Source organism: Marmota marmota, unplaced genomic scaffold (genome assembly GCF_001458135.2).
Source record: "Marmota marmota marmota unplaced genomic scaffold, marMar, whole genome shotgun sequence".
NCBI classification, from domain to species: Eukaryota; Metazoa; Chordata; class Mammalia; order Rodentia; family Sciuridae; genus Marmota; species Marmota marmota.
In genome coordinates, this window is record NW_025999913.1 from 12,274,231 (window position 1) to 12,300,278 (window position 26,048).

General features: G+C 43.0%; 1 protein-coding gene across 4 annotated transcripts in view; it reads right to left on the reverse strand.

Annotated features, from left to right (window-relative positions):
- Atxn1 (ataxin 1) overlaps positions 1-26,048 on the reverse strand; it is a 389,216-nt gene that overhangs the window by 306,224 nt on the left and 56,944 nt on the right. The window contains exon 1 of one of the 4 annotated variants that reach the window (XM_048799825.1): positions 2,664-2,804. The exons of the other annotated variants lie outside the window; for them this stretch is intronic. The gene's annotated coding sequence lies outside the window, so the exon portion shown is untranslated. Of the gene's footprint in view, positions 1-2,663; positions 2,805-26,048 lie in introns of those variants that run through there. 4 annotated transcript variants of the gene reach the window in all.

Here is a 26,048-nt window from a genome sequence, read left to right on the forward strand (position 1 = left end):
CACCTGACACCCCAGGCCAGACCAGCCAAACCTAGGGTGCCACTGGTTATGATCCTTAACCAAAAAGGGGTCTTTTCCCCTCCTCTCTGGTGTCCTTTCCATGGTTTCAGTTACTCACACTCATCTGGGATCCTAAAAGATTGTGTGGAAAATTCCAGAAACAAACAATTCCTAAGGTTTGAATGGCATGCCGTTCTGAGCAGTGGGATGAGATCTCGTGCTGCCGCACTCCGTGCAAAGAGCAAGAGCAGAGACGCTGGCAATCTGGAAATGCCAGGGAGGAACCTGGAAGCAGCAAATGCGTGGAAGTTCTCAACTCCAGCAAGGAAAGAAAAGAAATCCTACACTGAGCTTGCTACGGTCTACGGTACAGGGAGACAATCCTCAGAGACCATGCCTGCAGAACTTTGATTATAACATATTATTATAACTGTTCTATTTTACTGGTAGTTATTACTGGTAATATCTTATTGTGCTTGATTTTTTAAATTAAACTCTATCACAGGCATTGATGCCGATGGAAAAAAGCATAGGCTATATGGGATTTGGTATTACCCACAATTCCAGGCATCCCCTGGGGATCTCAGGCAGCATTCCCTGCAGATAAGGGGGCCTGTTGCATTCCCCAAACTGAAAACCACAGGTAGCAATGGTAGGCTATTTAACTGCCACTGACGAGGAAGGGATTATGTGAAAAGTCTGTTCATCAACTAGTTTTTGATCTCTCTACCCCCTCCCTTCCTGTTGCCAATGGACAAGAAATAAGAGCTCTGGATAAAACAGACGAGAATATAGGAAGAAAGGACCAAGAGCCAACATGCCATTCAGATTTCTTTTTTGGGTCAGTTTTTTATCTTTTTATTTTGGCACCTGAGATTGAACCACATTCCCAGCACTTTTTACTTTTTATTTTGAGACAGGGTCTCACTAAGTTGCTTAGGGCCTTGCTAAGTTGCTGAGGCCGGCCTTGAACTTGCGATACTCCTGCCTCGGGCTCCCAAACTGCTGGGATTACAGGCATGTACCACCACACCCAGCTTGGGTCAGTTTTTTAAAAAACTCATTTTGACTTTTAATCATTACAAATGATCCTAGAAGCATGTCCTGCTAGGTGCTGCCAAGTGGTATTGATATATTTCATTACTTCTTGAAAGGCCACATATTTAAAACACTACTAAAAGTCAAGCTAAAGAAAATGAAATGATTTGGGATATCTCTGAGGCAGTTACAAAAACAGAAACAAATGTTATTTTTAAGCTCTGCCTCACTGTAAACTGACAAGATATGAATATGAATTTCATGGAGTAATGTGTAATAACTGCTTCTGCTCATCACAACCACATGCCAACAACTCAATTTTGTATTTCATTTTGAAGTTACATGTGGAACATGTAATCTAGATTACAAACCATCCTCATTAAAGTAAATTTACTCTGGCTAATTTTTGATAGCATGACATCATTAAGATGAAAAAAAGCTTAGTGAATAACTATTTTCAAATTGGCTTCTATAAAATTCGCTGCTAAGTTATACCTTTCTGATGACACAGTGGTCTGCATGTCAGGTCACCAACTCACTTGGGAATACAGGCTTTGTAAATCTAGGCACTTGTCAGCAGTAAGAAGAATCCAGTATGGATCATGCCCTCGAGAAGTTCACACTGCATCCAGGAAGAGAATTTGTACACAAATGGCACAATTTCCTGGTAATGCAGTATAAGAGAGGTACTTCCAAAGCTGTGGAACTTCAGAAGAGGAAATCATGTTCTGAAGGAAAGAGTATCTAGAAAGTTCTATACAGAAAGGAGGCCCTAGGGACTAGGTGGATGGGAGTTCTGAACTCTTGAGTTTCTACTCCTAAAATGAAATCAATCCATTTGTTTCTAAAATTAACATTTATTGAGTAACTACTCTATTGTAAAATTCATAAATGGTATCACTAAGCTTCCAAACAAACCTGTAATGATAGCCTGGTTATAACTGATCAAAAAAGAAACCAGAGCATATATTAACATTCCCTAGAGTCATTAGTTCCTGCTGAACATTAGTAAGCACAAATCCTGTTTATATCAACATAAGAGTTAATCACACAGAGAAGATGGCACTCTTAATAAGAATACACAAGGGTCAACATCATTATATATTTGGAATATGAATATGGCTGAATATAAGTGATTGATATGTGTGTGTATATATATATATATATATATATATATATATATATATATATATATTGATTGATATATACATATATATATATATAAATATTACAATGCAACTAAAACAAGAAGGTCAAGAACTTAAGTATGTATTCATTTGACCTCTGACATCAGTATGACACAATGTGATTTCATTTTAAAACCAAACTACTAAAATGCAGCTTTGTTTTAAAATAATTATTCGCCTTTCTACAGCAACACGCTCAAATGTGCTTCAGGAACCTTCTGTGTTAGCTGCATGGCAGGAGGCTGCTCATGAAGAAGGAGCTCCCAGAGGCTGGGGGCGTGGCTCAGCGGTAGAGCAGGGGTTTAACCTGGGCAAAGCCTGAAAGCCTGGGATCAGGCCCCAGCCCCACCCCAAGCTGCGTACTCAGGCTCTTGGGGCCCAGAAATCTGGATGTTCAACCCGCAGCCCGTTCACCCCCAGAGAAGGACTCAGCTGCACCTTCAAGTTTTAAAGCCCCGGGTCTAGTGTTTCTCTCCACTTGCTTCCCTCTGGATTCTCTCTTTCCGAAATGGGTCTTCGCCAACTTGAACAATTACATTTCAACATCCTCCAAATGTTTTCTGCGTCACACTATGTTAACTAGAAAAAAAAAAATGCTGCGTCTCAAACACTGAAATGATTCCACGGGAAGGAAGCTGGTTTTCGATCCATTTTTATAGCCCTCCCCCTTTTCTACATCTAGCTCAAGACAGCAGAAGGGGGCTCTGACGAGGGCCTAGGGTCTGCGGTGGGCAGACTCAGGTACCCCTAAAAGGTCCACATCTGAATCCCCAGAACCTACAAATGGCTTCCCTGGCAGGAGAGATTTCACAGACGTGACTGCATCAAAGACCTTGCAATGGAGAGGTTATTCTGGAATATTCTGTAACCACGAGGGTGCTGAAAAGTGTCAGAGGGAGACTGACAATGGAGGACAGGCACCGAGGAAGAGGCCATTGCTGGCTTCGAAGCTGGAGGAAGGGCCAGGAGCTAAGGAGTACAAGTGGCCTTCAGGAACCTGGGAAGGCAAGGACAGGGACCCTTCCCCAGAGCCCCAGAGCTCTGCTGGGACCTTGACTTCAGGTGCTGAGATCTCTGTTGGCTTCCTGACCTGCAGAACCAAGAGATGACGCGCTGTCTTATTTTAAGCCACCAAGTTTGTGATGCAGGTGCTTCGAAGAAAATAAGCTACTCAGGTCACCTGTAACACAAAGGCCATGACCCAGCAACCCACACACTACAAACAGGATATGGCCCAAACAGTTCGTTTTCAAGCCACTCCGCCACCTCTTCTGCATCTCTTTTCTATCCTGTTCTCCCTAAGGGGTCCTACAGTTTATCTTCCACCTTCCACCAAGGTTTATCATCTTGGAAATGAGAAAAAGGGGCGGGCTGACGGACGGGTTTCTCAACTTCAGCACTACTGACATTTGGAGGCAGATCATTCTTGGTTTTGGAGGACTGTCCTGGGCACTGAAGGGGATTTTGCCACAGTTCTGGCCTCTACTCATTAGAGGCCTCTCAGTTGTCTCAACCAAAAATTCCCCTGGGCTTTGCAAAATGTCCTGGGGGTGGGGGTGTACCACGGGCAAACTGGATCTGGCTGAGATCCACTTGTATAAGGCATCTACCAGTTCACTGGACAGTCTCTCCACCAGTCCCCTCCCACAGAAGGCTGAGTACCCTTACCTGGAGTGCTTGGGACCACAAGAGTTTCAGACATCCAAGTTTTTCAGATTTTTGGAATATTTGTGCATAAATAACAAGACATTGTGGGTGGGGGGAGTGAAACCCACGTCTAAAGACAAAACTCAAGTAGGTTTCATTCACACCTTTCACAGGTCATCACCTGAAGTTTGTTTTGCACAACCGTTTTAATAATTTTCTTCATGAAACAAAGTTTTGTGGTGTGGAATTTTTCACCTGTGGAGGTATGTTGGTGCTCCAAAAGTGTCCAACTTGGGAGCATTACAGATATTTGGATGAGAGATGCTCAAAAAAAAAAATATATATATATATATATATATATATATACAAATAAAAATACACACACACATTCTCTCTCTCTCTCTCTCTAAGTTGCAGCTGGCCTCATGCAAATGAGTTTCCCAAGAATTCGTCTGTTTGGCATTTCAAAACAGCTCTAAGTCAGATGCAGACACAGCCATTTTTTACTGGCCCACTACACTTATTCCCAGCCACAGGCAACCATGACTGCTCCACAGTGGCCCTGGGACCACCCTGTCAAGGAGCCCAGAGGCCAGTGCCTGCTATGTGACTGTTATCCAGAGCCCTCTTCAGCTCTCTTGCAATTCCATTACCTGGATGTCGTTAATAAAAATCCTTCAGTCAGAAGGTTCAGTGCAGCGCAGACCAAGCAGCCCGATGACTGACTGGAAGCCTGGCTCTGGTGACATAACAGATGTTTTGGAATCAGATCCTGAGAAATGGCCACTGTCCTGGAAATCAGCGTGGCTGAAGAAACAGATAATTTCCTCCACCAGTTCTCTCCAAGAAAATGACTTAAAGATGTTAAAAGATCCTGTTTGGGGTAGTTCTGAATTTTGCTCAGACTTTCAATTTCAATTTCAAAATGACAAAGCAGGAAAGCAGTCATATGGAAATGTTGCCTCCTGTTTTTACTGAAGTCTTCAACCAATGACAGTTTCCAAGGTGGGAGGCTAAGCTCACAGGCGCACAGTGGGTCCAGCGGAAGGCTCCAGTCCCAAGGTGCTCTGCTGTCTCTGGATGGAGGTGCTGGTGACTCTGCAGAATGTGCTTCCAGGAATGTTAGCATAGACATCCTGGCAACTCTGGAAACCAATGGCTTTCTAACAGAACTTCACTGTGACCTTTAGAGATTAACCCTCAGGCAACCACAGCCATATAAATCAGTGCTGAGACTCCAAGTGCATTTTCTCTCAAAGGCCCTTCTCCAATTGCACCCTAATTTCATAAAATCTGAAAAGAATACCACATGACTCTGAAGCACTAAGGGCCAAGGTCCCCAACCCAACAAGCTCATCAGGACTTCTCTCTTTCCTTCCTTCAGACATTCTACAATGACAATGAGAGAAGATGGAGCTTTTATGGAGTGATATTGACCTTATGGCAGTCAACATACAGTACTGAGGAGGAGGCTGAGGCAGGAGGATCATGAGGCTGAGGCCAGCTTCAGCAATTTAGTGGGGCTCTAAAGCAACTTCATGAGACCCTATCTCAAAATAAAAATAAAAAGGGCCGAGGATGTGGCTCAGTGGTAAAGTGCCCCTGGGTTCAATCTGTGGTACCAAAAATAAAAAAAAAAGAAAGAAACTTTTTCAGGGAGAGGTAGGGATGAATCTTATATATATTTAAAACTGGCACATAAGGCATTGCCAGGGAGAAGATGGTAAGGGAGAGAGTGGAGAGAAAGAAACAGGGGCATCATTACATGTCTACTACCTGCAGAAACACCTGCAAACTCAAGTGTTACATTCTGAATGACAGTGTCAAAGCAGTGACACCTTGAAGCCTGTGTCTCCAACCTGGCCTCATTCCTCACCAGAGTGATGTCCTGGCATTCTACAAGTAAGTGTGGGTGAGTCTACACTTTGGTGAGAATTTCTAAAAGATGTTTTACCAACTTTCATTGCCCCCTTTATACAACTGGTTGCAAAGAGTCATGCAATGCCCCTAAATGCACTGACTAGAGGTTTAAAAGGGCTGAGGATGTGGCTTTGAATATCTTCTATCTACAACATTTCACCTGGACAGTTAGCTCAGGTATACAACATACCTATAGAATACACATTAAAACCATGTATTCAAATAATGTACTAAGTAGCACCTTACTTCAAAATCCATAACTGCCAGCATTTGAAAACCAACTCTTGCTGCTTTTCACACTAATTTTGTAAGCCCTTGTAGCTGACAGAGAAATTGAAACATTTTATTTCTTCATTTGCATTTGCCAGGTACCTATTTTATGCTAGGCCCAGAGGATTGCATGTGAATAAAATATGGTTCCTGCACTCTGCATCTAGAGGTAGGTAGAATAGATAGATAGGCGCATGCCTGGGCCATAAAAGAGGGAAACCATAGGAGAAGCAGAAAAGAGATTTTTTTTCTATAAAAAGAACATACAATTGGGTTTCAAATCTCGTTTCCAAACTCAAAAAGTATATTTGTGGTCGTGGTGAGTCAATCTCGGTATGATTGTTTCTGGCTGGAAACGTCTCTCTACCAACTACAAAACTGGTCTCGTCTCTGGAATGTTCAGCTCGGAGAGGAAGTTCAACGCCAACAGCAATCACCGATTTCCTCCTGTCCCACAGATTAGACATATCTTCATGCTCATTTTCTCCCACATTCTCTGCATCCTCCACAATATTTTGTATCCTTTTAGATCTGAGTGTTTATCTCAATTTGCTATTTCATTTTCACTTCCTAGTTAACATTGAAAAAAAAATATAACAATGAATAATGTCTGAGTGGCCACAGTAAGCAAAGGACCACAGGAGATGTAAAAAAAGGAACAAGAGGTTGTCCTTGCCCTTCAAGGATCTTTCCAACCTTATCAGGGAGAAAAACGTGTAAACAACATGGTGTGAATCCAGGGGAATGTAGGGGAGGGCTGAGCCTGACAAGCCAGGAGGCCCCAGCAGGCGGAGCGCTCTGAGCTGCACACAGGCCTCAATTATGTGTGCTGCGGGAGGGGCAGCACATTCCCCGCCCCAGAATGAGAGTTACTGAAAATCCCACCTGGATCAGCACACAGGGAGGCACCTAAAGCTCAGCCACTTTACAATTAATTAATTTAAATTATGTAAATATGACAGCACAATGCCTTTTGATTCATTGTACGCAATTGCAACACAAATTTACGTTTCTCTGGTTGTACACGATGTAGTGTCACACCCTATGTGCAGTCATACATGTGCTTAGCGTAATGATGTCCATCTCATTCCACCATCTTTCCTGCCCCCATGCACCCTCCCTCCCCTCCTTCCCCTTTGCCCCATCAAAGTTCCTCCATTTTTCCTATGCCTCTCCCCTCCCCATTATGGATCAGCATCTACTTATCAGAGAGAACATTTGGCCTTTGGTTTGGGGGGATTGGTTTTCTTTGCTTTGCATATTCTCCAATTCCATCGATTTACCTGCAAAAATCTTGGCATGGAACCACCATTTTACCCAGCTATCCTACTCCTCGGTCTGTATCCAAATGACTTAAAATCAGCATACTGTAGTAACGCAGCCACATCAATGTACATAGCAGCTCCATTCGCAATAGCTAAACTGTGAAAGCAACCCAGATGCCCTTCAATAGATGAATGGATGAAGAAACTGTGGTATATATACACAATGGAATATTACTAAGCATTAAAAGAGAATAAAATCATGGCCACCTTATCCTTTAAGGCCAAATATGTCACTATGTTATATTTTTAATACACGGATGAAAGTTTATTTTTTCCACCCCGATTATTTTCTGTGTTCATCCTTAGGTCTGGGTTGATTTTTAGTAGTTTCTCCCACAAAGAATAGGAATGCAAAAACCTGTGTGCGCGAAGAGTTGTTTGCAAATCCTATGTATTTTACCCATTCCACTTGGGCCTCGTTTCACTCACAGCCGTGAAGGGCTGATCCATTTGTGTTAGAGTCTGCCAAAGGCCACTCTTCTTTTGTGAGTCACATATGAACACTGGTCCTTTCAAGAAACTATCTCCTTTCAAGGCGGCTAAACGTTCACCTGCATTTGTTTTTCACTAGGTGACTAATTCTGAATGTAAGCAAAAGACCGTTGATCAGATTCAGATACAATTGTTCACAACTTTCTGTGACTGCTCTTAATTCATTCGGCTTATGTCGGTCACCACACCCTATTTTCTGTATTGATGGTGCACTTTAAATTGCCTGTGAAATTTTTTAAAATGATGAGGTTGTCTGAAAAGTGCAGGGTGCACTTGAATGAGATTGTTTCCTTGCAACTTTTTCAGTGGCTGTCTGCCTACGCAGACCTGCTGCTCCAGCCAAAGAGCTTTTCCTTCATTCAGGTGTGATCATTTCAGATGCAGCTCTTTGATCACTTAATGTTAATAGGAAACAAATTTTTTCATATTGAACTGAATTATTTTAATTTTGCCAGTCAGGAGTGGGAGAAGTCAAGTTGATGGATCCATACCACGGGTTCCAAAGCAAGTTGGTTTATAGTACTATGGCAGAGACACAAACAAAATGGGCACAATGCCAACATTTAAATTACTTTCAGGATTTTTGCTAACATTCTCATTTGTTCATAATCTCTTGGGCATCTAGTTTAATTTCTTTTGATTTCAAGAAAACATACATGTCTCTATCAATATTGAAGTCCTAACCAAATACTGAATATCTCTGGTTATTTAGGTGAATCTTATTTCAAATTCTGACTACAATGCCATACACTCTACTATGCCAATCATTTTCGTTTTCATTTTCATTCTATCTTTTATTGGTTTTTGAAGCCAAAATGCTACTTTCTTCTTTACAGATGGCTGGATGCACCGTGCTTACGGGGGAACCTGGCTGCTTTGGCGGGTGCACTTTCCCAGCTAAAAATGGGAAACCAAAGACAGAAAGTTGAGTGGAAGCCTGGGGTGGGAAATTCAGATAGATCTTTCTAGAACACTCTGAACACTTCTTATGAATTAATTTTTCTAAGAGATCTGAATTTTAACACACTAGTCATTTTCTGATTTGAATATAGGTAGGTACCACTGCTTTAATTTCATACACACAAAAAAAATGAGGATGTTATGCTACCAAAAGAAAAGGGGAAGAGGAAAGAAAAGGAAGGGAAGGAAGGTGGATGGATGGATGGATGGATGGAAAGCAGGAAAAGAAAAGAGGAGAGAGAGGGGGAAACACTGAAGAGTCAGTTATTATGTGGGAGCTTAAGTTCAGAAGCTTGACAAAAGTCAAATACTGTCCAAATTAACTTGGAAAATTCCTTTGATTTGCTCATAAAATGCTGTAACATGATTCTGTGTACAGAGCTCTTTACAGCAACCCTCAGGTACAGTGAAGTCTGAGAACCACTAAGCTAGACTACTGGGAAGGACTCAGTGGGCGCCCACATGTAAATGTACCATTTCTCCATTAAGTGAAGCCCCGGAACCCCAGGGAAACAGGAGGATTCGATAAAGAATGGCAAAGTGCATCTGGCAAGGGATTTTGTTGTTTGTTGCAGTTCCATGGTAACGAACGCTCAGCTTCTCTCTCTTTTTGATTTTTAAGTGCTAGGGCTTGAACCTGGGGCCTCATGCATGCCAGACAAGTGCTCTACCCTCAAGCTGTAACCCCCACCCCAACATTAAAGCTTCTTTAAAACATTAATTTACCAAATAATATAATTCAAGGATTATAGCACCCGTCTTGAATTATAATGTTGTAGTGACTAAGAGTAACTTTTAAAATATTTCCTTTGAAAAAGAAAACATTTAAAAAGAAACATTTAGTTGCTGTATTATCTGTCTTAAAAAAAAAAAAAGTACAGCAAATAAACATCAAAAAATTTCCAAGGCCACCCTTTTCTTAGTTATCCTAGGTTTGGAGTACTTTGCCCCTTGTCTCCCACATCCAATTTGGACAATAAATATCCGAATCTGTAAAATTTAAGGAAGTATGAGGAGGCCACCGCCCTGTTGGTGGCTCTGGATCCTGGCCTTTCCAGTGAGAGTGGACCACAACCGGACCAGGGGAGGGTCAGACTGCAGAGCTGCAGGCAGCCTGGGACGAGCTAGCTGATTACCTAGGAAGCACCTAATTTCCAGGGGCCCCCAAAACATCTGGCCCTGAACCTGTCCTTCTGCTCCTGCCTTTTGTTGGTTTCCCTCCCTAATCCATGAAGTTCTGGGTTCCAAAATAAATTCTTATCCATTGTTTGTTCAGCTTCTTCTGCTGAATCCTGCAAGCCTCTTGGAGGAATAAGAAACTAAGTAGCATAGACTTGACCATGAGCAGTTCATTCATCAGATCCTTCCAGGAAAGTAGGACCCAGGGCAGTTCCGGGGTTGGGCTGGAGGGGGGAAGGGAGGTGCCACCAGAGACAGGGAATGAGGGACAAGTTCCAAAACACTCGGAAAGCCGATGACCATCCTGCACTCCAGTGGTTTAAAACTTAAAGTGAAATGGCTGAAATGGATGGAGGCCATTCACCATTATTCATAAGGAAGCCTGTTGGCCATGCAATTCTTAAATAGCCAGACAGAAGCCTAAGTATTACCATGAATGTGGGACATGGAATGTGCCCAAGGACTTCCCCCCCTTTACTACTGAACCAGCGTGTGCCTAAAGAAACAATCCATGTCGTTAGTTTAGAAAGCACAACATTCCATCATTCGTCTTATTTTTAGGAATGGTTGGAGTTATTACACGAGCAAGAAGCTAGCTTCCAGAGATTGGGCGGTTTCATCAAAAAAATTAAATTATGGCTGAGCTGAGAGATGGACAATTGTGTCAAAGCGAAGTCTGTGTGGGAGGGCTGGAGAATTCAGGGGCGAGCTAACAAATTCCCAAGGAAAGGAGACATGACAGTGGGGACCCAGTTTCTCCTCACTGGACAGTGTGCCCCAGACACACGGGTCCGTTTCTGTTACGCTTCATCTCTCATCACATTCGGCCTCTGTGCCTCTCAGGTGGACACTGTGGAAGGATTGGTGCCACCGAGGATAAAACAAGAATCTGTGTCAATCAACAATACCTCTGAAGTCAGCCAGGCAGTCTGCCTCGGACTCCACTGAAAACCTATCCCCAAGAAACCAGGACGCAGGACCACAGCCTCGATGAAGCCTGCAGTATAGGGTGACGCCACAGCGTCACGTGAGGGCCACCTCTCCAAACGGTCACAGTCCGTATTTAGAGGAAAGGAAAGAAGTGGTAACAAGTGGTAACATGCACATTAGGGAATACCGGGGAGGAGCCAATTAGGACGACAGCTTGGCTCTCCTGCCTCATGCATATGAAAAAGGGATTCGCCATCAATGAGCAAGAGCACCCGGGATTTGTGGGAACACTAGCTTTGACACATCAAAGACACTGCTGCACACCTCCGTCTTTTTTATTCCCATTAGCTCACCCTTGTCTGGATGAAAAGAGCTCAGTGAATCAATCGCTTCTGTTGAACTGTTTATGTATTTTTCAAGTCCTGATTAGACCATTAGTCACCGAGCATACTGCACAGTAAACTAGAGTAGCTGCAATTACGCAACGTCCCAAGAACATACAGAGAGCATTTACGGTGAGGCCATGGTGCCAGCAAAATGTGCAATGGAGATTATTTGTCAGCATTTTTAAGAACCCGTGCATTTAAATGCCAAGGGAAATATATACAGACACAGACGTTGGTGGGGAAAGATGCACGATGAAAGTACCAGCATCTACTCCTCCAGATAGAGGACAGCCCCTGTAAAGGAAAGTTACCCTGTGCAACAAATAACGCCCCATGCTCCAGATGTCGCCTCTTGCCTTCACTGTAATTTCTGCAAGAGCCTTGATATGAGGCAGCAATCAAAGGTAAAGAGTCAGAACTGAAGTCTCACTCGGTCTTGGTTAGCAGCTGTTCTCTTCCAGAACGCCCCCATTCCTGTCCACATCTGCATCTGAGCACAGTCTGACATGAATAATTTCCCTTCTCCTTTCTGTTCTTCTCATTTTTCATCTCCCCGGACCAGAAAAACCATACAATTTGAGGATTTCCTATCCAAAATAGTAAAGAAACATCAATAGAGGAAAAAAGAAAGGAAGGTGTGAACGCGGCATGGTTTCCTTCTTCAAGACCCTGAGACCCGGAGACCCGTTCACACACACTGTCCGTGACAAACCGATGACAGCCAAGCAGAGGTTTTTCCAAGAAACTTTGCAAGGAGTCAGCTTCTCAAAACCTCCCGGCAGGGAAATGAGAAATGAGGGACCACGAGGAAGGGATCAAAGTCTCCACAGTTACTGTCCAAGCAATAACATAAGCAAAAAACCTCCTTACAAGTGCTTTATAGTATTTTTCATGGCACGAGTGTCGCTTTTCGGTCTGTTAATCCTCACTTCCTTACTTCTATTCATATGCTTGATATGTATTTATTTGTGGAGTTATATATTTTAGCTGAACTTGAAATGACAGTTATTTTTAAGAGGCTGCCAACATGGTCAGAGGAACCTCAGAAACCTGGCTCACAGTTGCTCTGGCACAAAAAGCCTTGACAGCCAAAACCAACCAGAAAGTTGATGAGATCCAGGTTTCCAAATACTCATGAAAAGGGAGCTTTTGCTTTCTTCCATCTGGCCATTTCGAGAAAAAAAAAAAAAGAAAGGATCCTTTGCCAAAGAGGACTTCTTTTGTAATACAACCAACCACTTCCTTCATGTATTCAGAGTGCAAACCCGAGTGGTCCGCGTGTCAGACTGGCTTAAAGCAAGATGCAGCTTTGCTCCCCTGGGGCTAGGACAAGGTTTGGAAGAGAGAGATGGTGCCCGGTGGACCCGCACACAGAGCCATCCCACACATCTGCTTTCTAAATGAACAGCCCTCAGCTTCTCCACTGACAGTCTTCCAAAACTAATTGTGGCTGTGCGGATAAAGAGGGCAGCTTCTCAGCTCTGGTGCCTGTCAGGTAATCTCAACTTCCCACCTCTGTTAACTACGCTGCGGGAACCTTTGGCACGGATCCTCCTTCATCATCCTAAGGCGGAGGTGTGCAGAAGAAAAGTTTCTTGTTTCTCATCAGAGAGCTGAAGACCTGGGTCTTTTGTCTTCTACATTGTGTAGATTACATTCAAGGGGTCTGAAGGTATCTCAGGGTGTTTTTGACAGATGCTTGGATTTAGGCTGGGCACAAACAAACCTTTCACACGAGTCCTTAAAGACAGACAGTGTTCTGTCTGAATTTCTGAACCCTATTCTAGTGCAAACATGCTTGGCAACCGGAGCCAGAGGGCTGACCAGAGTTTTCTTCTTGGCAAACAGCTCAGCTGCCACCATGGATATTACCACTTCAGGATCCCTGAGACTTTCCTGTCCTCTTCTGCTCCTGTCTCCTTTCCCCAGATGCTATCTGTGCCCAAGCTGCAGGGACGGAGGCTGTGCCTGTGAGTGCCAGGGAGCTGTCAGCACCTCCATGGTGGCATGGCACAGGGCTCAGGGTTCTCCTCCTAGCCCCTCCTCTGGTCTGGCAGGACAACAGAAAATGGCCACTTTTTCATCCTTTCCCTGGTGTTCAGAGACAGGCCCCAGGACTGACCGATCCAGCCAAGGACCACAGCGTGAAAGTGCAGGAACCTCTATCATCCCCCACATCGCAGGGACTGCCATGCTTACCTCCCTGGCTTCTTCAAAAGGGACCTAGGAGAGAGGAATGACATTTGGCGACTCTCATCCCTATTCCTCAGGAAAGACCTTAGACTTGTCTGACCCGGAGCAAGCAGCAGCCCTAGGAGATGATCAAACCCAAAAGTCTGCTCTCGTTTTAAACTTTTCTTCATCGGGTTTCTTATGGGATAACCCATTTCTCTCTGGATTGCTTCTTGCTGGTGAAGGACTACATTTTCTAGAGATTTCTTGAAACTTGAGAGCCAGAAGTGATCTTCAAGACTGTCTGATTCCGTGGGCCTGTGAAATGAAACTGCCAAACAGCCATCACAATGCAGGATGAGTATCCTTTATCCAAAATGCTTGACATTAAGAAGTGGTTTAGATTTTAATTTTTTTTTTTGAGATTTTGATATATTTGCACATACATAAGGAGATACCTTGTGTGGGAGACCCAAGTCTAAACATACAATTCATTTATGCTTCACATACACCTTATACACATAGCCCTAAGATCATTTTATACAATATTTTTAGTGCACTCATGTGTGGAGTGGTGTCATGTCAATGCTTCTGAAGTTTCAGATTTTGGTGCATTTCAGATTTCTGATTTTAGGGATGCTCAAGTTGTGCACATGCCAGTTCTCATCTCCACCCTGGCTAACACAGTAGAAGCCTGTTGGGAGACCAAGAGCCTCCAGGGGTTTCTGAAGTCACATTAGAAAACCACCAAGAGAACCCAAATTCCTCATTTTCCTAAGACCCAAAGAAGTTAGGCTGTTTACCAAAGGCTACCCAACAGTTAATGGCAAGCCTGAAACTTCGACAGTTCTCAGTGCGTCAGACCAGGGACACTCTTTACCTAGACCATCTAACATTTGGTAAAACCCTAATCATTTAGCCTCTGCTAATAGAGATAATATATTCTTAATGAATATATAACTTAATTTCCTTGAATGTATTATGTAACCTGTAAATTTTAAGGATCTTATTAGCAAGTTAAATGCCTCCTTTCTTAAATTAGGAGTGCTTTTTTTTTTTTAAGAATCAGTGATTCTTTATTAATTCACCTTAAGAGTCTAAAAGTGAAAGAGACATAATGGGACTCAAGTTAGAAGCTCATTGAATGACATTTTCCTTCAAAAATCCAAGGAAATGGTCAATGATATAACATATTTGTTAATTTCTACAACTAGTGCACATGCGCACACACAAATACCCCTAAACATCTGCTTGTTATGCTAGGCAAATCTGTACTCTATAAAGTTTTTCCAAGAATTGCACCCCATTTGATCACTGGTGCCTCGTATATTAATTAGCTTATAATGCATATATATTATATATGCACATATATGCAGCATATATAGTAGCTTATAATGCGGACTGATAGTAAAGTAAGGAAACTGCAGCTTGCTAAACAAAATTACCCTGACTCTCCACCCCACTCCCACCCCCACCGCCGCCCCCGTTGTTCAGAATGAGTGGGAGGTGGGACAATGGGTTTTCCCTTTCTGGTGAGGAACAAGGGAATGACTAACTAGTGAGGGCACCTTAGGGGGTTCCCCCACCCACAGAACAGGAGGCACCTTGCACATTTTGAAAGAACACACCATATTGCTATAGCACCCATCACGCGCCCGCCCTCTCTCTCTCTCTCACAAACACACACACACACACACACACACACACACATAACCACACACAATGTGCTTCTTATATAAAAATCCAGCAAGACTCCCTGTTGGAATCTGAACAGAATACGATCTACTATTTTTTCTAACCAACATGGCATATCAGGGAGCCCTAGTAGATTAAATCTAATATATACAGCTAACATAAAATGTTTACAGGTAATAATAAAATAAGGTAAAAATCTACACTGTAAATAGGGAATAGAGGAACCAGTCCTTACTCAAATCTTTAAATGTAGAAGCTGAAACAGTCTCTTCAGTATTTCCAAGTTCTTAAAATACAATTTCAAAAAGTAAAGATATTTTATATTTTGATAAATTCTTTAAAAAACAGGAAGTATTGACTTTAGCTCTACCAGAATATTTATTTTTAAATCTCTGTTGTACAAACCAACTCTTAAAACTGGACTATTTCCAGGGACCAAATATTTTAATATGCGATTAATGTGACTGTATACATTTTAAAAACATATTCCTGATAATTAAAAGAATGTCTTACTTCAGAATTTCCTCCACTGAAATTTCTGAACTTTTGAAAACACTCCTCCATACATGGATGTAAATTCACAAATATACTGCTGGGAGCCATTAGCCAAGTAGGTATGACAATTTCCTTGCCAGCGTACCCCATGTTGCTGACATTTTGCAGTGACATTGAATGTAGTTGACCTTGCTCAAGGACCAGGGCAGATTAGGGTGTTCCCGGTTTAACATAATCGTGTTTAGGGCGTTCCCAGTTTAGGTTCCAGGTTTAAGGTTTAAGATTATTCCTGCTGGGAATAGGGCGTATCCTGCTGCCTGAGTTCCCCTTGAGTTCTCACGGGATTCAGACAGTATATTTTGGAAGACAGATGCCCAGAGAGGAGAATTTGGGAGAGAACGGAGATTTGGGAGAGAACGTGGATTTGGGCAGAGAACGTGGATTTCCCCAGAACGTGTTTGTAGACGGCTGGTGTGAGTTCGGGAATAAAGAGTTGCTGTTTGAATCTACAAGCTGTGTGGTGGCTCGTGATTGTGTGCCCAGCCAGACTGCGGCATTTGTGCCCAGCCAGACTGCGGCAATATACGAATTAAGAAAAACAACTACTCAATTGACATTGATTTTTTAGTTTTTGATACTGTATCTTACAGGGCAGGATGGCACAGGCAATACCATTTTCAGTGATACTTTGTTACACTGATTATCTGTAATCATCAAAAACCATACAGTACAGTCTAAAACTTAGAAACCATCAGACTCTGAGACATACAATGTATCTCTCTGAGCTTTCAACTCCAATAGAGAAAGATACTGAGGTCACATCTGCAGAGTTTGAAAAGATAGCCATTTCAAATCTGGTCATGCACTGATTTAGTGAATTCTCCTAGCAGTAGATCTCCTAATTAAGACCAATAAAAAGGCATCCATGTTATATTCCAACCCACAACCAAAATTTCTGGTTGTGTAATTATTTACCTTGTGGGGTAAAACAAGCAATATACAGACTTCACAAGGATTACGGCTTTAAGAGATATTGATTGAATAGGATTGAAGTCAGGGGTTCTATATCATCGAGTTATGTTACCAGCTCCATTATTATTATTTATTATTATTATTATTATTATTATTATTATTTCTTTTGAGACATAGTCTGGCTAAGTCACTGAGGCTGGCCCCAAACTTGCAATCCTCCTGCCTTATCCTCCTGAGTTGCTGGGATTACAGGAAAAAAAAGATATCTATACAGAAAGAATTACTTAGGACACATGGACTTCCCTGAAATAAAACTCTATGGCTGCTATAGCCACTCAATATTAGACTCCAGGCTAGAATCAGAAAAGATTAAATAATATATACATATGAGAAGCCAATTTTTCCACTAATAGTAAACAGGAAATCATGAGAGCAATTCAAGGCAAGGTGTTCGTTGTTGTTATTGTTAAGTCCTCCCAAACTTAAATACAACCTCTCCAGATCTTTTTTGAAAACACAATATTTAAAGATACAATTGAAGTCAGTCAAATAAATGAGAAACTTCCTATCTGACCCAGATTATGTTTCCAAGTCCCACGAACTTTCAGCATATTTACAAAATTATTTAACTTTGTAAAGTATTTCAATAAATAATGTCGTCTTTCAAAATGGACATGGGGCTGTAATTCCATCCAGTTTCTACGATGACACTACACACCTTGGGTGGAATTACAGTCTTAATGTGAACAATCAGAACTCACTACTCCCTATGCTGGGAGACTCTAAGATGAACTTAACCTCTAGAATAATAAGCACCAAGCCACTGGCATGTAATTACAACCAGGAAGCCCAGCTGTCTACCAGCTAACAGATGAGAAATGTTCAGTCAAATACCCCATCTCAACTTATCATGGCAAACTTGCTTAATATACCTGAAAAAGCTCCTCCTCTCCAAAATCTCCTACTTTTATGATTGAGAAAATGTCCACAAGGATCTATCTCATTGATATATTGATCAGGTGATCAGTTGTATGCTGCCAGTAAAGGTTTGAGATCTTCAAATACCCACCTACACGCATCTAAAACTTAATTCTGAAAAGTATATTCAAAATTAGGATAAAAAATCATGCTCAAGAGCCCTGTGAAATTACTGGCATTTCTTTTAATTCTTTAGGGCTAGTCTGACATTTATAGCATGAAACAAAGCAAGTTTGCTTGTGTGTATAAGAGGAAAAAAATAAAGATTTATCTAGAGAGATTAAATTCAAGGTTGTTATAGAAAAATGAACTCTGAAACAGTCTCAGAATTTCCCTGGGAAAACAAAAGACAATGACACTATGAATCAGCGTTTTTCTACAAGCAGCCTGAAATAAAAGCAGCAACACACACACACACACACACACACACACACACACACCACAAATACCACAAGGAATGAAGACAAAAATGTGATACAAATTGAATCTATATAATTGTCTTTAGACCACACATGGCTTCCAAAATCTTATCATGCCTTTATCATACTTAACTTCATTTGGTACTTACAGAGGTCCCCAGAGCTCTGTAAGAGCATAACTGTTGCCCTAGCAACCAAGATCAAACACACACACACACACTCACTCTCTCTCCCTCTTCCTGTCTCTATGTGTGTGTGTGTGTCTCCCCACCATAAATCCTCACCAAATGAACTATCAGGCCTGGAGAAACCGTGCTTCCCCAGGGCCCCTCAACACCATCAAGTCTCTGCAGCACTCAAAGGTTCTGGGGCAAACCCAGGAAAACTTGAGTTCTTCAGGAGACCTCGCGACGACCTCGTCACTGAGTTCCTCTGTAGCCAAGAGTTGAGAAGTGACTACTGACATGAGCTCTGTAGTTTATTTTCAAGCTGCAGGGATTGGGGTGTACCGTGTCATAGTGGTTACCTGAAGTGAAAACGAAGCAGACAGCAGGCAGAAATGACAACAACGTTGGTGGCTCTCCATGACTGCTGGCCCTGGCCTCTGCCAGCTTTCCTTGAAACCTCCAGCTAATCACACAGAAAAGGACTAATGCAATGTCTGTCTGGGGTCCATTTCTCCCTCTGATTTGAGAAAACACACAAAGTAAAGAAAGAAAGAATTCTTGAAATAGCTCTGAGGTCACAGAAAGAAAAAAAAAATAGAGAGAGGGTCTAAAGCTCAACTCCAGAACCCAGCTGTACCACAATCCCAGCTGGATTAAACAGCGCAAGGCTCCCCAGCTGAGGGTCTCCATCCCCATGGCCCCCGACTCCCCACCTCGGCCCTCTGCACAGAGCACCGACGACATTCAGGAATAGCTAAGCTGGCGCCTGCTGGCTCTGCAGGCTGGAGGATCTCGCATGAGTTGTAACATCCTGTGGGTGGACTGTGGGCAGCCTGGCGCAGAGGAGCACGGCAAACCCAGAGTACAAGGGTAACAGCGGATAGAGGGGACTCTTCACGTGTCCCACTCACCACAGAACAGGCTGGTGATATCCAGTCTATTTTCTTCCTGCCTTTATTTTTTTTTTAAGTGTGTCTATCTACAAAGCAATGCCATTCAAAAATCACCAATATACTCTTTTGCAAAATCAAGTTTAATATCTTGAGAGTCCCACGTCTGATATCCCTGCCAACCACTGAGAGCTGGTTAGACATCCCTGTCCTCTGTCCAGGTGGTTCCATAGGAAGGAAGAAGGGAGACAGATGTCCTTGGAGAGAAGTGTCTGTAAGTGTATGTATGTGTGTACTGCGTATTTTGTGTGTGTATGCATGTGCATATTGTGTATATGTATGTGCATTATGTGTGTTATCCGTGTGTTTATGTGTACATTGAATGTGTCCACGTGTGCACTGTGTGTGCATGTGTGTACTCCAATATACCACCTTTCCTACACATAGCTGGAATTTCCTATCTGGCATGTCCCACAGCAAGACAATACTTACTCTTTAGGACAGAGCTGGTGATTCAGCTGTGTGTATTTATGGGCTCTCATGTGACATCTTGATATATGTATGTACTATGAAATGATTATACCAGCTAATTAACTTATCCATCACCTACATACTTATTTTTTATAGTGAGAACATTTAAAGGTTATTTTCTTAGTAATTTTGAAACATAAGTACATTTTTATAAACCATGGTTAATAACAATGCTAATCACACTATGCAATAGATCTTGAAAACTTACTCCTTGTAACTGTAACTGTGTTCCTTTTGAACACAGTTGAAGATGGATTTTGTTGGCAATTTTTTTTTGGGGGGGAGAGTATACCAGGGATTGAACTCAGGGACACTTGGCCACTGAGCCACATCCCCAGCCCTATTTTGTATTTTATTTAGAGACAGGGTTTCACTGAGTTGCTTAGTGCCTCGCTTTTGCTGAGGCTGACTTTGAACTTGAGATCCTCCTGCCTCAGACTCCTGAGCCATGATTACAGACGTGTGCCAACAGGCCTAGCCTGACAATGAATATTTTTTGATAAATTCCTCATTTGTTTCTTTATTGGGAGCTTTTATCCACCATAGGAGAAGCAGATGAAATAAAGAAACAAACAAAAAAAAATGGAACTTTTCAGGATTCCTAAGGGAACACTGAGGAATCCAGTGTTTGCATCTTTGGGTGCTGTTGTGCTCTGGGTGACTTCAGCAGGCAGGAGGGGTGACAGGAGCCGGACAGGCCCTTCAGCACTCAGCCACCAGCAGCTGGACTTCCTCTTTCTCTCCGGCCCAATGTTCTTCTTTCTCCACTTAGAAACTGAGCTCACGTGGGCTCTGAATTCCCATTACCAAGGGACTGACCTCAAGGGTCTCCCGAAGGCTGTACTGCTCCCCTGGTGTAGGTCCTCCTTCCTGGCAGGTGGCTGACCTCTTGGTGGGCTTAGAGCAACAGCAGACCCCAACACACTGATGTAGCAAACCAAGGCGAAAGGTAAATGGAAAATCTATTCCCAGGCTCACTGGAAAAATCATTTCCATTTATTGTGAAAATACACTCAAGTTTTCAGGAACATATGAATCACAGAGCTGTCGTGTTGGCAGGGACCTTAGAAAGTCACACTATTTCAACTTCTACTAATAATGAGAACCTGCAGATAGGGGGGAGAGTGACAGCCAGGGGGCTCCTAACGGCATAAACCCAGCCAGTGCCGCCAGGGGCACGCCCTGACCACCCAGCGGGGGACATTCTCGGGCGGCCCCTTCAGAAGGGGCTGGTGCCCATCAAACCCAACTGCACCTCTGTCCCTGGACCACCTGAGCACATTTCAGGAAAGGCCTGGGACATGTGACTAAGTTCTGAAAACTGCGAATGAGACAGGGGAAAGGGGGAGAAAAGAGCGAGGTCAGAAGGGCGTCAATAGCCACATCTTGCAGGGCCTGTGCACATGCATGGGACTTTCCTTCTATTTACATGTGGGTTTATTTTGTGGTGCCACATGTGCCAGGCAAAAGCTGCATCACTGAGCTCCACCCAGACCTCTACGTGGCACTTCAGTGTGCAGTGGAATAACGCAGTGGCACACGCAGTCTGTATGAACAGGATGGTTTTCTGATCAGATTTCATGCTGGCGTCACGGAAAAGTCCCTTTGGGACCAGGACCCTGGTCAGTGCCTATTCCTTTATCCCTCTATCACTCAGCAGCCAGTAGCAAAGCTCCCCGAGATCAGGAACTTTGTTTTACTCACTACTACATTCCCCAAATCTAAAAGAATACATGGAACAAACTAAGTTGTTTCTTCTTCTTCTTTTTTTTTTTTTTAGGAAGGGGGTACTGGAAATTGAACTCAGGCACACTCAACCACCGAGCCACATCTCCAGCCCTATTTTTGTATTTTATTTAGAGACAGGGTCTCACTGAGTTGATTAGTGCCTCACTGTTGCTGAGGCTGGCTTTGAACTCATGATCCTCCTGCCTCAGCCTCCCATGCCACTGAGATTACAGGTGTGTACCACCACGCCTGGCCTAAATAGATTTTACTGAAAGACTAAATAACAACTCCTACAAGGAATGAAGAAGCAGTACATATAGTTTACAAGTAAATTTGCAGTGTTATGATTTTTCTATAAGGCAAAAAAGGAAAAAAAATAATAATAATCCTAACTCAAAAGGTAGGGTTTTAGGAAGGTAATTAGATCACAAGGGTGAAGCCCTCATAAATGCGATTAGTGCCCATGTAAGGACATAGTGAGAAGGTACTATCAATGAACCGCAGAGTGAGTCCTCACCAGACACCAGATGAGCCAGTGCCTTGATCTTAGACTGCCAGCCTACAGAACGGGGAGAAGTCAATTGCATTTTTAAAGCTACCCAGCAGCTTAACGGACTGAGACTGTATAGCCTCCAATGAGCTCTATGTAGTTTATGACTGTGGTTTATGACTGGTCTGTTTATATCCACTGAAATCAGCATTCCTCCTTGCACTTTTCAATTCAAACCTCTATTTTAGCACCTACGTAACAGTCACAAATTAATTTTATGGCTAATACTTTGGACGACTGCTTTGGGTTCTTAGATAATTCGCTAGCTGCCTAATGAAATAAATTTATAAGTTGAGTACAGGTAGGGATAATAATATTAACAAATGTAATTATGAGATTTTCCTATTTTAAAGATTCAAGAAAGATAATTACATCTAATTAATACAGGTACACTCATACAATAGGTACAAATGCCTAGCTGTTGAAAAAAATTTTATTATGGTTTTGGCCATTGTAAATGCATAGTAAGAATAGCAATAATAATAATAATAATAATAATAATAATAATAATAATAATAGAAGCTACTTTAAAGGCCGAAGGTTATGGAAAAGCAGTGTGTTAGGTACTTCACATATGGCTCATCTTATGAGAACATTAGATGTTCTATATTTTCATTTTAGAGACGAGGACACTTAAGTTCACGGGATAAGAAATGACCCTGACACCTCAACGTGGCAGATACGGGCTTGAAACCTCAGTCAGCATGACCGTGGGCCTCTTGGACAAGCAGAGGGCTTCACAGAAAGCCCACTATCTAGCAGCTCAGCTTCCACAGGGTGTACACTGAGTGGCCCTAAGCCCTGGGGCCTCTTGCGGGGGAGCACTGGCTTTGCATCCTGAGCACCTGGGCTTAGAGCCACACCCCATCACTCACCTCTTCTCCCTTCAGTGTCCTCGGGTCTAAAGATAAAATTGTGAAAGTACCCAAAGAATGGGTGACTGCCCATTCACAGGGCCACTGCAAGGATTAAACAAGTCCATTATGGATAAGGCACAGAGAACACAGTGGACATGAGTCAGTGCTGAGCATCTTTCAGAACACTGTAAGAACACTGAAATCACAGCCCAGTGGCTTTGCCATGTATACACCATGATTTCAGGACAAGTGACCCAAGCTTCCTGAGCTCTGTTTTCTTCATTTGCACAAATGGGACACCCACTGCCTTCCCCCTCCCCAGGACCATCATAAGAAACAAATAACAGGAGACTAGATATGTGGGGGGTACTTCCCAGACTAAAAAGTGCCAAGTACCACCATGAACATGTGAATTACCATCACCCACCCCCAGCCTTTGCAAACTACAGAGGTGACCTTGGCTCACTCTCTCCCACCTGAGACTTTAACCTTGGGCATCAGTCCCAGAGCCCTCACTGAACTCCCCGTAATAACAGAACCAATGTCTGGTCACCCAGGACTCTACCAAATGGAACTCCATTAACCACCTCCTCCTGCACACCCGCGGTGAGCAGGTAATTGATGCTCATCATGACCCTACGGCACTCCAAGACTCTCCAGTGCCTTCAGGGGAAGATTAAATTATGTTCAGTCTAGTTTATGGTGGAAAGTATTTAATTATACTCAGTCTTTGAAAAAGTGTGACCTAGGAAAAGCAGGGACTGAGTGACAGGCCAGAAGTCTTTCCTTACTGTCCCATCCTCGGTGACCTTTGTTAGTCAATAGTAAAAAATACAGCCCACCCTAGGGTAGGAGACCCAGGACTCCAACTCGCAAATTATACAAGTCATAGAATTCTGCCCAGTATAATCTTTAAAGACCACTAATAGGCAGAAATATTGAGAAAGCTGAAAGTCAGAAACATTGAAAAATTTAAACTGTGTAAAATCATATACGGTTCAAATACACTTTTGCTGATAATGAATTTAAAAATTTGATGAACATAAACACATCACACACTCTCTTATTATCAACACTTTAAAAGTATAAAAACAGAAGAGTAAGTTCATATTATGTCCTTCAGAGTGAAAAAGTTAGGCTTTGTTTATTAAGTAATTTCTGCTCCTTGTTTTAGAGAAAGTATGTATATGGTAGAGAGGAACATATTATATAAAATAAAAGGCTATCCTGTGTTAGGGTTGCCAAAGTACGGCTATTTATCCTTGTTTAAATTATTTCAGTGCTCTTGAATAATCTTTTTTCCAATTAAAAATCAGGAAAAAAATTTGAGTCCTAGATTTAGGAGAAAAAGGATCTCTATCATCAATTAGAATCTTCTCTTCAATTCCCAGCCACCCCCAGGAGAATTCCCAGCAAGAGGTCCTGGGCCCCCGCTTGACCATCTTGAGTGATGGAAGTTCCATCAGCAAATCCATCAGCTTTTCTGATTTCAGTTGGTCCTGATTGCTAGAACATTCTTCCCCAAGCGAAGTCTTCCTATGAGCCTCCCGTCTGCTCTTGGCTCTGGACCCCACATCAGTAAGGGATTTCATATCCCATTAAGCTCTGGGCTGGTCACATTCACCTGATTACATTACAACCTGCTTCTACCCACAGTTTTCACTGTTCTTCTAGAAAACACGACGACTGATCTTCATAACCACCTCCCACTGGCCGAAGGCGGGGCTGATGGCTGAATGAAGACTATAGTGGTCATGGTCCCAGGGCCGTGGTGGAGACGACGGAAACTAGGCTTTCTTGGGACCTACTATGATATATCTTCTTTCTGTGAGAAATATATTCTGAGTTTCAAAGGTCAGGCCTATTATAAACCACTGTCTCTACTTTGGGGGGAAAGTATTTTTCATAAAAATTAAGGTAGAATTTGTCACTGTCTTTTTCTCAGACTTATGAGCCAGGCAAGTGTTTGGGTGTGTGCATGATAATTCCCCAGCTCCTTCTCCCTCCAAGGAAGGAAGCAAAGGTGGCAGAGTGGAGCAAACCCACGCTGTCCAGATGACCACCTCTCCTCTGCTTCCTGGAATAACAGGAGCGGAGGAGCAATGCCACCGATTTCTCTAGGTTGCAGGCCTCTATCTCCCAGGCACCACTTAAGTACCACATAAGCCTGCGAGGCACGGGGATCAACTCCAGGGCCCTGGGCCCAGCCCGGGACTGAGATGGCTTCTCACCTGGGCTCCACCTAACAAATGGAGACCTTCCCTCCTACTGTGGTAAACACTGATTCGTTGTGCATGGTTTAATCAGAAAAGTGACTGTATTTATTTTCATTATCCTAACAATGCCCATTTGGGCTGCTAAATTTAAACATGTCGTGCATACTGACGGCCCTCACCCTCTCTATTCCCATCCTCCCCTCAGCCCCCACCACTCACAACAGGGCCATGATGCCTCAGGCCAAGTGGGCAGGTAAGGAGAGCAGGGATCCGAGCTGATGGACAGAACTCCGCCTCCCCACTGCATCTACTTGAGGACGAAGCGAGCTCCCCTTCGGTTTACAGAGACAGGCGAATGTAAAAAGGGCTACAAGATGCGCAACCAGGGAAGAGTGGGCACAAGGAGGCCAAGAATCACGGGCTTCTGAAGCACCGTGACTCCTCCACGTCAGAGTCACTACTTCCTGGTGACAGCAGGTCACTCCGCTGGCTCCATTAGGGAGGTGGAAACTTTATACCACTTTGTACAATGGTTTCTGCCCCAAAAATGTTCAGTGATTTTTTTTTTCCCTGTTAACCAGGTCAGCACTTGATGCATTTCAATATGAGAAAAGACGCTATCTGAAAGCAGCTGACCCCAAGAGTATTCGAAATTACATATTGAAATCTTTACTAGAGAAATATGGAAGTGAGACCAAATGTGAACCGGCGACGAGGAACTCTCAAGCACCGTGGTGTTTCATTCCCTTTTGTGGAGAGGGACAGATGAAAGCAAGACATTCCTGACTCTCTGACCCATTGGGCAGGTGGGCAGGGGTCCTGCTGTCATAGAGACCCCAACTTTGGGGGGTGGGGGGGGCTGAGAGGATTCCTTTCCAAGAATGGGGGGTGAAAAGTGCTTCTGACCCTAGAAGCTAAGAGAAGACTGGGATGTGTTTCATACAGTGTTTTACCTCTTTTCTCTCTCTCTCTCTCTCTCTCTCTCTCTCTCTCTCTCTCTCTCACTATGTCCTGGCTACAGGCACCCGAAGAATGGTAAGAGTT